This window comes from Mus musculus, chromosome X (genome assembly GCF_000001635.26).
Source record: "Mus musculus strain C57BL/6J chromosome X, GRCm38.p6 C57BL/6J".
NCBI lineage: Eukaryota > Metazoa > Chordata > Mammalia > Rodentia > Muridae > Mus > Mus musculus.
In genome coordinates this window covers 150,075,331-150,086,914 of record NC_000086.7, presented here as the reverse complement: position 1 = coordinate 150,086,914, position 11,584 = coordinate 150,075,331, and the positions used below count along the sequence as shown (strand labels likewise).

At 40.6% G+C, this 11,584-nt stretch overlaps 1 pseudogene; it reads right to left on the bottom strand.

The window, feature by feature from the left end:
* Positions 1,500-3,393, bottom strand: Gm8402 (predicted gene 8402; annotated as a pseudogene).

Here is an 11,584-nt window from a genome sequence, read left to right as displayed (position 1 = left end):
CTCTTTTTCTGTAAGGACTTCTACTTGTTTGATTGTGTTTTCCTGTTTTTCTTTAAGGACTTGTAACTCTTTAGCAGTGTTCTCCTGTACTTCTTTAAGTGAGTTAATAAAGTCCTTCTTGATGTCCTCTACCATCATCATGAGATTTCCTTTAAATCCGGGTCTAGCTTTTCGGGTGTGTTGGGGTGCCCTGGACTGGGCGAAGTGGGAGTGCTGGGTTCTGATGATGGTGAGTGGTCTTGGTTCCTGTTAGTAAGATTCCTACCTTTACCTTTCGCCATCTGGTAATCTCTGGAGTTAGTTGTTATAGTAGACTCTCTTTAGAGATTGTTCTTCTGGTGATTGTTACTGTCTATCAGCAGATCTGGAAGACAGACTCTCTCCTCTGAGTTTCAGTGCTCAGAGCACTCTCTGCTGGCAAGCTCTCTTACAGGGAAGGTGCACAGATATCTTGTGTTTGGACCTCCTCCTGGCCGAAGAAGAAGGCCCAAAACAGGACCTTTCCCAGAAGCTGTTTTGCTTTGGCAGGTCCCAGAAGCTGTCAGCTTCTGTGGTGCAGACTCTCACCTGTGCAGACTAATTTCCTAAGTTCGGCGGAGTCCCAGAACCAAGGTGTCGCTCGCAGCTCCTGAGGCTGAGGCCTTCTGAGCCAGGTGGACACCTGTCCTCTGGTCGGGATGGTGGCCGGCTGTCTGCGGCCGGAAAAGGGTGCTGCCTCAGCGGCTCTGTGGCTCCGCCAGTCCCAGAAGCTGTCCGGTTCTGTGGTGCACCCTCTCATCTGTTCAGAATAATTTCCTAAGTTCAGCGGACTCCCGGAACCAAGATGGCGCCCACTGCCTAGTCAATTTTTTAATTAGATATTTTCTTTATTTACATTACAAATGTTATCCCCTTTCCTAGTTCCCCCTCTGAAAATCCCCTATCCTCTCCCCCCTCCCCCTGCTCCCCAACCCACCCACTCCTGCTTCCTGGCCCAGGTATTTCCCTTTACTGGGGAATAGAACCTTCAAGGGCCAAGGGCCTCTCTTCCCATTGATGACCGACTAGGCCACACTCTTCTACATTTGCAGCTAGAGACTCAAGTCCCTCCGTGTATTTTCTTTGATTGGTGGTTTAGTCCCTGGGAGCTCTGGGGTTGCTGGTTAGTTCATATTGTTGTTTCTCCTAGGGGGCTGAATACCCCTTCGTCTCCTTGGGTATTTTCTCTAGCTCCTTCATTGGGGATCCTGTGCTCAGTCTAATGGATGACTATGAGCATCCACTTTTGTATTAGTCAGACACTGGCAGAGCCTCTCAGAAGACAGCTATATCAGGCTCCTGTCAGCAAGCTCTTGGCATCTGCAATAGTGTCTGGGTTTTGTGGTTGTTTACAGTATGGATCCCCAGGTGGGGCAGTCTCTGGATGGTCATTTCTTCAGTCTCTGGTTCATACTTTGTCTCTGTAACACCTTCCATGGGTATTTTGACCCCCCTTCTAAGAAGGATCAGAGTATCCACACTTTGGTCTTCTCTCTTGTGGTGGTTGGACTGCAGGGGCCAGATGGATGGTTCCACTCAGGAATCACTCCCTCAGACCAGATCTTCTGAGATTCAGATGCCATAGTTGCATGTATCTTCTAGACAGAGGGGCTGGCCTCTGTGCTTTCTGGGGTATCAGTGGCTGTTGCAGTTTTCTTCTTGTCTTTAGGCTTCATGGTAGGAAACAGAAGTACTCCCTTGATTTTGATGGAATCTGTGAGAAACAGGTTGAGTTGATCCATACCCATGCCCCAGCCAGCCGTTGGGGGCAACCCATATTCCAGGGCAGCACAGAAGTTTTCATCTATGAACATGGAATCATCATCACCAGCAGACTGGGTCTTGGATTGCTCTTCAAACTGTTATTGCTGCCATATGGGATCATTCAGCTTAGTGTAGGCATCACATACATCCTTCTCAGGACAAACAGCTCAAAATGCTCAGTTAAATCCTCTTTGGAGTGGTGCCATTTGGCCTAAGGACTCATAATCTGTGGGTGATCACAGAAGAATGTAGGACTGATGCATGTCACTTCGAGGAATGTTCCAACAAGCTTATCAAGGAGCTTGGCTGTGGTCCTAGGTGGGGGGCATTCAACAGCTTTTGCAACAGAAATATCAAGAATGTTTCAAGTTTCTTCCATTTCAAAAAGACTGGTTTCTGGCAGCTTCATACCTAGGGCTTTCTCAAACACTTCTACCATGCAGACTCTTCTGAAGGGTGGAGTGAAGTAAGTTTCACAGGCTTTCACTTCTGGTCTGTCTGGGTGGCAGGTGATCTTGTAACTGCTGGTAATGCTTTCTACTATCCCTGACAGCATCTTCTCTGTGATTTCCATAAGGTCATTATTGTCTGCATAGACCATGTAGAACTCACAGGTGGTGAATTCAGAATGTGAGTCAAATCAATCCCTTCACTCCAGAACTGGTGCCCAATTTCATAAACCCTGTCAATGGCACCAACAGCCAGCATCTTATGGTAGAGTTCTGGAGCAATTCTCATACATAAGTTCATTTTCCTGCTCATTGTGATAGGTGATGAAAGGCTCGGCTGAAGCTCTCCCAGGGATGATGTTCATCATGGGAGTTCCAAATTTCAGGGATCCCAGCTCATCTAAGAAACTTCTTATATCTGTGATGATCTTTAGAAAAGATGACAAATTTCTATCTCACAAACTCCTTCAGTATCAAGCCCAAATATCTCTGAAGAGACCTTATTTCCTTGTCTTTGAAGGCCAAAATGAAGCTGAGGCACATGTGCAAGCAGAGGGACAGAAGTGTGATCTCCTGGGGGATGGTGCTCAACTTGCCCTTCTTGGTTTTCCCTGGATTACCCTCAACTCTAATTATATCTCCCTGATGCAGTTTTTATTGAGGTGCACACATTCTTCCTCTGATTTATAATTCCTGGAGTTGGCCATGACTTGTAACTTGACCTCCTCTCCTTGAAGGTCATAGAAGATCAATTTTCCCCTAGACACTCTCTTGGATGTGACCTGCCACTTATGATGTTAGTCAGGTGATCCCCAGGCTGCAGGTGGCTGTATTCTTGAGTGAACTGAGTGAATGAGATGTCCACATGGTACTTGAGTGGGTATGAGTCCTCCACACTGACCTTCAGCTGCTGGACTTTGGATCCTGTAATATTGATTTGGGTCCAGAGTCTCCTCCTCGGCATCCAAACCAATGTCAGCAGTGGGGTTGGTGGTGGCAGCAGCAGTAGTCTTGTTTAGCTGTTTCTCATTGAGCTCTTTCTACTTGGCCTTTCTCTTCCAGTTTCTTCTCAGCTTTCAGATGCCTCTTCAGCTCATTTTTGCTTAATTTCAACTCAACATCCACTTTGACTTCACTCTCCTGCAGCGTGGCCATTTCCCCCCCCCCCATATTCTCACTTTTGAAAGTCTTTTTATTGCCTCCTAGTCTTTGCCATAATAGCATGTAAAAACTTATGTTGTGAAAATGTTTATTTCCTATTACTGTTATGCCCTGAGGCTATCACCTGACTGTTTTCATTGTAGCCATCATAATACAATTATTTCAACTACAATGATTCTGTTACAAAACCTTATTCTTACTAAAAAGACAGTATCTTTTGGGAACATATTTTTAAACGAGAAAAGGGAATTTTATTGACAAAATGAACTCATATATCTGCATGTCATGTATTGTTCAAATGAAATCATACTCTGCATTTTTAGTAAACTTTAGTGTGAAGTAATACAGTTCATATAAAATACTAGAAGGGAATGAAAGGAATTCATTTTAAACAATATCAGTGAGAATTTCCTAAATTATAGAGCAATGATTACATAATTAACTAACATAAAACTTATAGTTATATGATATGAGGTAACAAATGAAAATTTAGTTCCATCATTATTTTATTAAATCCAATGCAATAGAAACTATCTGTACTTACCAAAAGTCAGCATAATTAGCATAATAAATTTTTCTCAATATATCTGCACCAGATTTCGTATGATCCCTTGTTTTCTGCCCAGGAGGTCTGCAATCTCAATTAAACTTTGAGATGAGTTGACATGTCTATTTTGTAAGGTGGGAAAAGCAGAATTATAAAAGTAGTACTATCAGATATGGTTTGATATAGATCAAGTTTAAGAAAAACTTGAAAAAAATGAAAAGTCAATCAAAAAGAGACAGAACAAAGGCTGGGGATGTACTCTGTTGATAGAGTGCTCCCCTCTTGGTATCCTTCCTGGCCCTGCATCATGGATATGGTGGTGTATTTTTGTATTCTCAGCAGTTGTGAGGTAGAATAGGATGATTAGAGATCAAAATTATCCTCTGTTGCATAGTGAGTCAAATATAAAGGGCAGGCACTGCATGTTAATCATCTCCATGTCTTCATGATATATATATTGAGCTTTCAAGACAAGGTTTTCTGTGTTTCCCTGGCTGCCCTGAAACTCATTCTGTATACTAGGCTGGCTTCAAACTTACAGAGATCCACCTGCATCTGTGTCCTGAGTGCTTGGCTTAAAGGCATGTGTCACCCCAACCCAACAAATACTATAATATTTTGAACATAGTAGTTGTTCAACATAGGGTGTGTTTTTGCTTTTAAGTGCTGAGGATGGAAATCAGGACCTTGAGCATGCCAGGCAAATATTTTTCAACTGTGCCCTATCTGCAGTCCACCAAATAGGTTTTAAATTACTAAAGGCTGAATCTCTAGGAAGAGTGTATATCAGGCTTAGAGAAACCTTAAGCAGCCCCTCTCCTTTGAGGTCATGGATCATTCATTCCAAATAATTAGACAACAAGGCTTTTAAAAAGTAAGAACTCTGGAGCCTTATAAAAACAGTGCATATAGTGTCCTGTGTATGGAACTAGACTCAATAGAACTCCTGAGTCTACTAGCCACTAGAGTATACACTGCAAAGCGGTCAATAGCAGGGATATGAAGACATTAGGAAAATGAGATCATTTTAAAACTAAAGAGAATAGAATCTGGCTGCTATAGAGACAAAAAAGTGGTCACAATGGTTGACTCTAGGGGACAATAGAACAAGAGGAAGATAAAATGAGCAATAAAAGGCCATTGAAGGCACACCTGTTCTAGTGGGAGACAGGCCTCGGACAGGATCTGGTTACATGCCTAGATCAATTTCCCTCTTATTTATTTATTTATTTTAAACTCTGAGTAATCTAGGGATAAATTTGGTCTTGGCTGAGGGATTGTTTTAATGTTCCCTACAGGCAACATTCTTTCTTTGTATTGTTAAGCAAAAGAAACACACACACACACACACACACACACACACACACACACACACACACTCACTCACTCACATTCCAAGACAGGTCACAGTCAATTAGCCTTTTAAAACACAGTGACAATGTAAATAATATAAGAAAAAGAAAAATAATTTTGACACTAGACATTCAACTCAATTTAAACCCTTCTCTCTCTCTCTCTCTCTCTCTCTCTCTCTCTCTCTCTCTCTCTCTCTCTCTCTCTTCATCTCTCTGTTTTCCTCTCCAGTCCCCCTTGGATTTTGCAGATAAGTTCTCAAGTGTATCAGGTTGGCTTCCACCTCCCTATGTAGCCAAGGCTGCCATTGGCTGCATACTTTCCGCCTCACAAGTGTTAAAACTACAGGTGTTCATCAATAGGCACATCTTACATGGTAATCTCCACTGCTAATCATTTTCTTTCTTTTTAAAAGTGTTTGTTTTATATGTATGAATTTTTCTCAAATGTATGCTTGTGTACTATGTATGTACCTGTTGTCCATGAAGAAGAGGGAATGGGGATTCCCCTGGAACTGGAGTTACAGATGATTGTGAACCATATGGATACTGGTAATTGAATCTGGATCTTCTTCATGAACAACAAGTTTTATTAACCCGTGTTCCATCTTTCCAGCCCCTGCATAATTTTATTATTACATTATCTGCATAGAAGACATATTGCTATATGAAATTGATACCTAGGAGATAAACATGGCAGGCAAAAGCATTAGGTTCAAAATAACGATGTGTGAAAGTGTCATTTCCACTTGATTGAGATTGAAAACACATTTGAAAACCTATTTTTAAATATTTTATTGATAACGTATGCATTCCTAGTAGGAAGAAGATATCCTTTTATAGGGATTTTAAACTTGTTTATTTATTTTTGAGATTATAATAAGATTACATCAGCTTTTCCTTCCCTTTTCTCCCTTTATATTTTTCCCTATAAGCCTACTTGCTCTTCTTCAAATCCATGGCCTCTATTATTCATTAATTGTTGTTACACACATTTATGTATATGCATATATTCCTCAATACATATTTGGCTTATTTTTCATACAATTGCTCTTATATGGACAAAAGAATTTCCTTGTTTAGTTAGTCTCATTTATAGTTTACGTTCATATCTATAATAGAGTCTCACCCCTACCAGATGTGCACTGGTGATGGTACCCAGGACCTTACACATTCTAGATTCTAGGTAAGCCTTTTATCCTCTGATCTCTGTCTTCTGCATTTTAGAGGCATATACTATATCAGTTGAGTATTAAACTATTAGTGGAGGTAGACAGTATGGAAGGATGTTTGGTAGCATGCTCAGAGAACCTGAGATGGTAAAGAGTCCTTCTTGATAGAGGAGGTTCTGGAACGGAGCTAGAATTATAGAAGTCCAAGGGGTACAGACAACAGTTTTAGCTTGAAGTGAGTCACTTTCCTTACGTTTGTGATAAAGAAGTCAATAAAAATATCTCAGAAAAGGAAGAGTTACTTTGATTTATTGTGTGAGAGTATAGAACAGTGGTTCTCAACCTCTGGGTTGCGATCCTTTTGGCAGTGTGTATAAGGACTCTTTCACAGGGGTCACCTATGATCACCTATGATCACCTGAAAACACAGATATTTACATTATAATTCAGAATAATAGCAAATTACACCTCAAGTAGTTGCAGCATTTGAATGGTTCAGAACTGGGATAGATGTTTTTATGACATTGACAATATGATGTGGCTGGTCACATTGAATCCATAACTCCTAAGGGAACAGTGATGAAGGCAGGAACCCAGATCACATTCTCCTTTTTATTCAGCAGAAGGCTCCAGTCCATGGAATCCTGCCTCTCACATTTGGGGTGGCTTTTCTCTGTTCACCTAAACATTTCTAGAAGTTTTCTCACATATATGCCCAGAGGTGTGTCTCCTGGATGACTCTAGATCCTGTCATGTTTTCAGTTTCAACCAACGTAGGCTTTTTTTCTTATAAAGCAATAAGAAAACACTGCATAGTTTTCATGAGCAAAAAATGACAAATATCCTTCAGTTCCAACTGGATTATGGGACTGAGCAAGGATCGTCTAGAGGCAGTGCTGCTTCTTGCCTTGCTCCAGAGTCCTAGCAATAGATGAGGAGAGAAATAAATACCTGGACTTGATGGAAGTATGACAGATGAATTAGACAGATTTACTGGTAAACTCATGTCAGTAAAAGATCTTCAACACTGAGGAGAGTTTCTGCTTCCCTTGTTTGATCCACTGACCAGAGTATGGCACCTTTGCCTGAATGTACATCACCTAAGGATAATGAGGAACTTAGGGATGCTGCTACGTATCTTGAACCCACTCTGTTGTCCTGGATATTGGTATCAGGAGATATACATAGCAGTCAAGGGTTGGGTTCAGAATAGTGATGTATGGAAGTGTCATTTCCACTTGATTATATAGGGATTGATGAAATAAGCTAAGGTGTATATGCTATACCCTGAGGAACACCAACACTCCAAGTTTGCTCAAAGATGGAGAAACTGAAATATGGTATTATGGCCAAAAACTGTAATCACAGACCTTGGGAGGTGGATGTGGCAATATCAGACAGGCAGTCAAGGCCACACTTAGATACCTATCAGACTGAGTCTAGCCTGCACTACATGAGACTTTGTCTCAAACAAAAGCAAAATGAAAAACATGAAAATGGAGAAATAAACCAGATGAATGCAGGGAGGGAAAATTTCTCAGAATCAAGATTCAGTTTTTAAAAGGGGAAAACCAAAAATGGCCACCATTCTAGAATGCAAGCGTACACGGTTTCAGAAAAGGGGTAATGACCTTGATAGGTCAACTCATCATCCCATAGTACCTCTGACTTCCCTCCTGAGTAATATGCAATGAACCCAAGAGCGAGGTGGTTTGTTTTAATATATATAACTGGGGCCCATGGAAAATATTATCCTCACTTTTAATATAATATAGCTTATTGAGAAATATGTTGGGTGTTTTTCCACAGGCATATGAACAAGCTATCATATTTTCTTTGTCTGGGGAATCAAGCTTCCTATTTCTGATTTATTATTACACCAATGGGCCAAACACACTAGAATTCACCAAATAATGAATCAGATTCCTTTAAACGGGGAGAAATCCTACAATTAATTTAAGGGGGAAATGTCCACAGGGATACCAATATTACTTCTGTGTTTGTCAAGCATACACAGGAGGATGATCAAAGGGTAGAACACATTGTAAAAATGTACCCTGTGCTAAAACTGGTTGAAGTCTGTGAGTTTCTGGAAACACAAAGCCCTTTGAACAAAGAGCAGTAACTGTACACAACCTTTGGGTTCACTTAGGGTCAGATATCAAAGATGATCTTACTTACTTTAAGTAATAGAACTGGACACTGGCTGGAAAAGCTTAAGCTAAAAACAACCCAGAACTGCTGTGACTAACAGGAAGTTTCCAGAAGGAATGAAAGAAAAATGTAAAAGAGGGTGAATGGTTACAAGTTGCTGCTTACTTTGCCTAAAATTTATCCTAACAGTGAATTCAAATAGTGAAGATATTATCTCAGAAAACCAAGTTTCTTTTAAGAAAAATTATAAACTTTATAATGTTCTAAGTTCATGATATTAATAAATCTTGGGAAGACAGAGAAAAGGAACGGGGAGAATGAGAAACAGAGAGTCTAAGAAATGAACTCTGTGTCTGCATGACAGCCACTGGATGAAATCACAAAGAAAACACTGGAAAGACATCAGGCCTCCTGTAATCCATTAAATATAAAGAAGGAGGAAACAGAGTTTATGTTGTTTATGGCTCCACTTGCTAGATCCAGAGCTGAGCCGAGCTCTTTAAGGCTGAGCAGATCCAGCAATAAAATTTCATAATAAGCATCCATAAAATAACAAGAACAGAAGTTTGCTGGGTTACAGACCAACTACTGCTGCTACCCCAGAGTCTAGCATATACCAGGCAAACACTCTACCCCCACCATCATGCAAGCTGCAGCCTCAGCCTCTATGTGCCAGCCTTAACCAGAAACAAAAATGTTGGTGGAACTTTTGAGCTATCTTTTAGTTGTAACTTTAAGTTTTTCAATCGTTATTTTATTTTTTTTTTTTTATGGTTCCTACATGCTTTAATTTCCCTTGTAGCCCACCACCCACCAGAGGTAGTGGAAAAGAAAGGATACAAGGCAGGTGTACCTGTTTAGAAAGGGTCTTTGTAGCAACTCCCACTTATGTTGTCTGGAAATCAGGCAGTTCATTTTGCAGGTTAGGAGGCAGCTGCAGCTTGATCTATCACAAACATGTCATGGATACAAAAGCAGTTCAGACTGGTAGAGTTGGGTTAGCTACAGTGGTGATGTGACCAAGCAGAGACAGCCCAGCCTCAGACTTGGCTCAAGTCAGCAGAAGGGACACAGAGGGATGCCAGGAGAAGTTCTTGGCTGTGCCTCTCTCAGGGAAGCCAAGATCAGTGAAGAATCGAGACCCACAAGCATTGCACAGCTAGCTATACCAGCAAGCCAAGCTCTGTCTCTGTCACTCTGTGGAGTCCTTTTTATACCCTCCAAACATCAGTTGTCCTTCACATGCCTTGGCTCAGCACGGGTCTTGCTTCAGCACATGTCTTGTCTTAGCGTGGCTCTTGCCTCAGTATGTGCATCCAATGAGCCAGAGTCCATGAAAGTGGCAAGAAACTGCACCATACCACCAGAAGTTTTTTGGTACTTTAGTTTCTATGGAATCCTGTCAAATGCAGCTCACCTATGAAATGTAAGGCACACCAATACATACAGGTTGTTAGCAGGAATCCTTCATCATGAGTCCTTTCACGTGCTTACTTTAGCAGAACATCCTCTTTCCTGTATCTGCTTCAGCAAAATGTTCCTTCACAAGTCTTCCTTAACCTTTCACCCATTTCTACTTTAATGAGATGTTCCTTTATGTGTTTGCCCCAACAAAACACCATCCAAACAACTTTCCAAAAAACCCTTAAGTTTCAATTTCACTAAGTTTTGTTTTTGTTTTTGTTTTTTTTTTTTTTTTTTGGTCTCTAAGGACAAGACAGTTTTCATAATGCCTCCAGGAACTACAAGTCATTGTGGCAGTCTTAGAAGGTGTTCTCAGAAGAAAGTGGGATCTTTCAAGCTATTTAAACACAGAATTAGAATTCAAATTTTCACTAGCCTATTATGGTGGTTCAAGTGAAAATAGCCTCCACAGGCCTTTAGGCAGTGGCACAATTAGAAGGTGTGGCTTTGTTGGACTAGGTGTAGTCTTGTTGGATAAAATGGGGCACAGCTGGGTGGGCCTTCAATCTTTCTCAGATGCTTTTGACAGACCCAGTGTGACAGTCTCTTTCTGCTACCTGTGGATCCAGATGTAGAATTTTCAGCTCCTTCTGAGCACCATATTTGCCTGCATGCTACCATGCTTCCTGCTATGATGATAATGTACTAAACCTCTGAAATGTAAGCCAGTTTGAATGAAATGTTTCCTTTATAAGAATTGGTCATAGTGTCTCTTCTGAGAGATAATATCCTAAGTAAGATCCCTACAGTAGGAGATCGTTGCACTGACAGTCATGTCCTTCTGCCTGGAACTCAGTTGGTGGAGAGGTAGATAGTTGGTAGAACCTATAACAGCAAAAGATTCAGAGAATAGATAGAGGTTGGACAGGCAAGTTGCTGAACAGAAGTAAGCTAATAAGATAAACAGGTTGTTACAGAGTCTTGAGTAATCTAGAAAAATGGCTTATGATGTTTTAAAAAAACATTTTAGTGATTCTCTGAGCCTTTTATATCTTTTATATATTTTGATCATATTCATGCCCAATCCCCAACTTTGACCAAGCCCCTCCCCCATACCCTACTCTCCTAACTTCATAGAATCTCTTTATTTTTACTTTTTGATTAAGTCCAATTTGTATTGCCCACGTCCAGTCAGTGGATTGTGGTTGACCTAGTAGTGATTATATATTTAGAGAAAAAAAACTCTTCCTCTCCAGTAGCCATCAACTCTCTATGATTCCTCAGCAAGGGGTGGGGTCCATGTTCTAATGTTGACTGGATTATTTTTAAATGTTCGAGTGAAGAGTCAGGTTCTGTTTTATTGTATAAAATTATATACTGGTTGGTGTTTATTTATTAATATGTTCTTTTATCTGTTTCCTCCTCAACATACATGGCTGAAAGAACAAAAGAGATAAATATTTACTCATCAGAACTGAAGCATCACATGCCAGTTCTCAACAGAAAATTAAGCAATGCATAGAATTTGTGGGGGTTCACTTTAAAAAATGAAATCCTATCTAT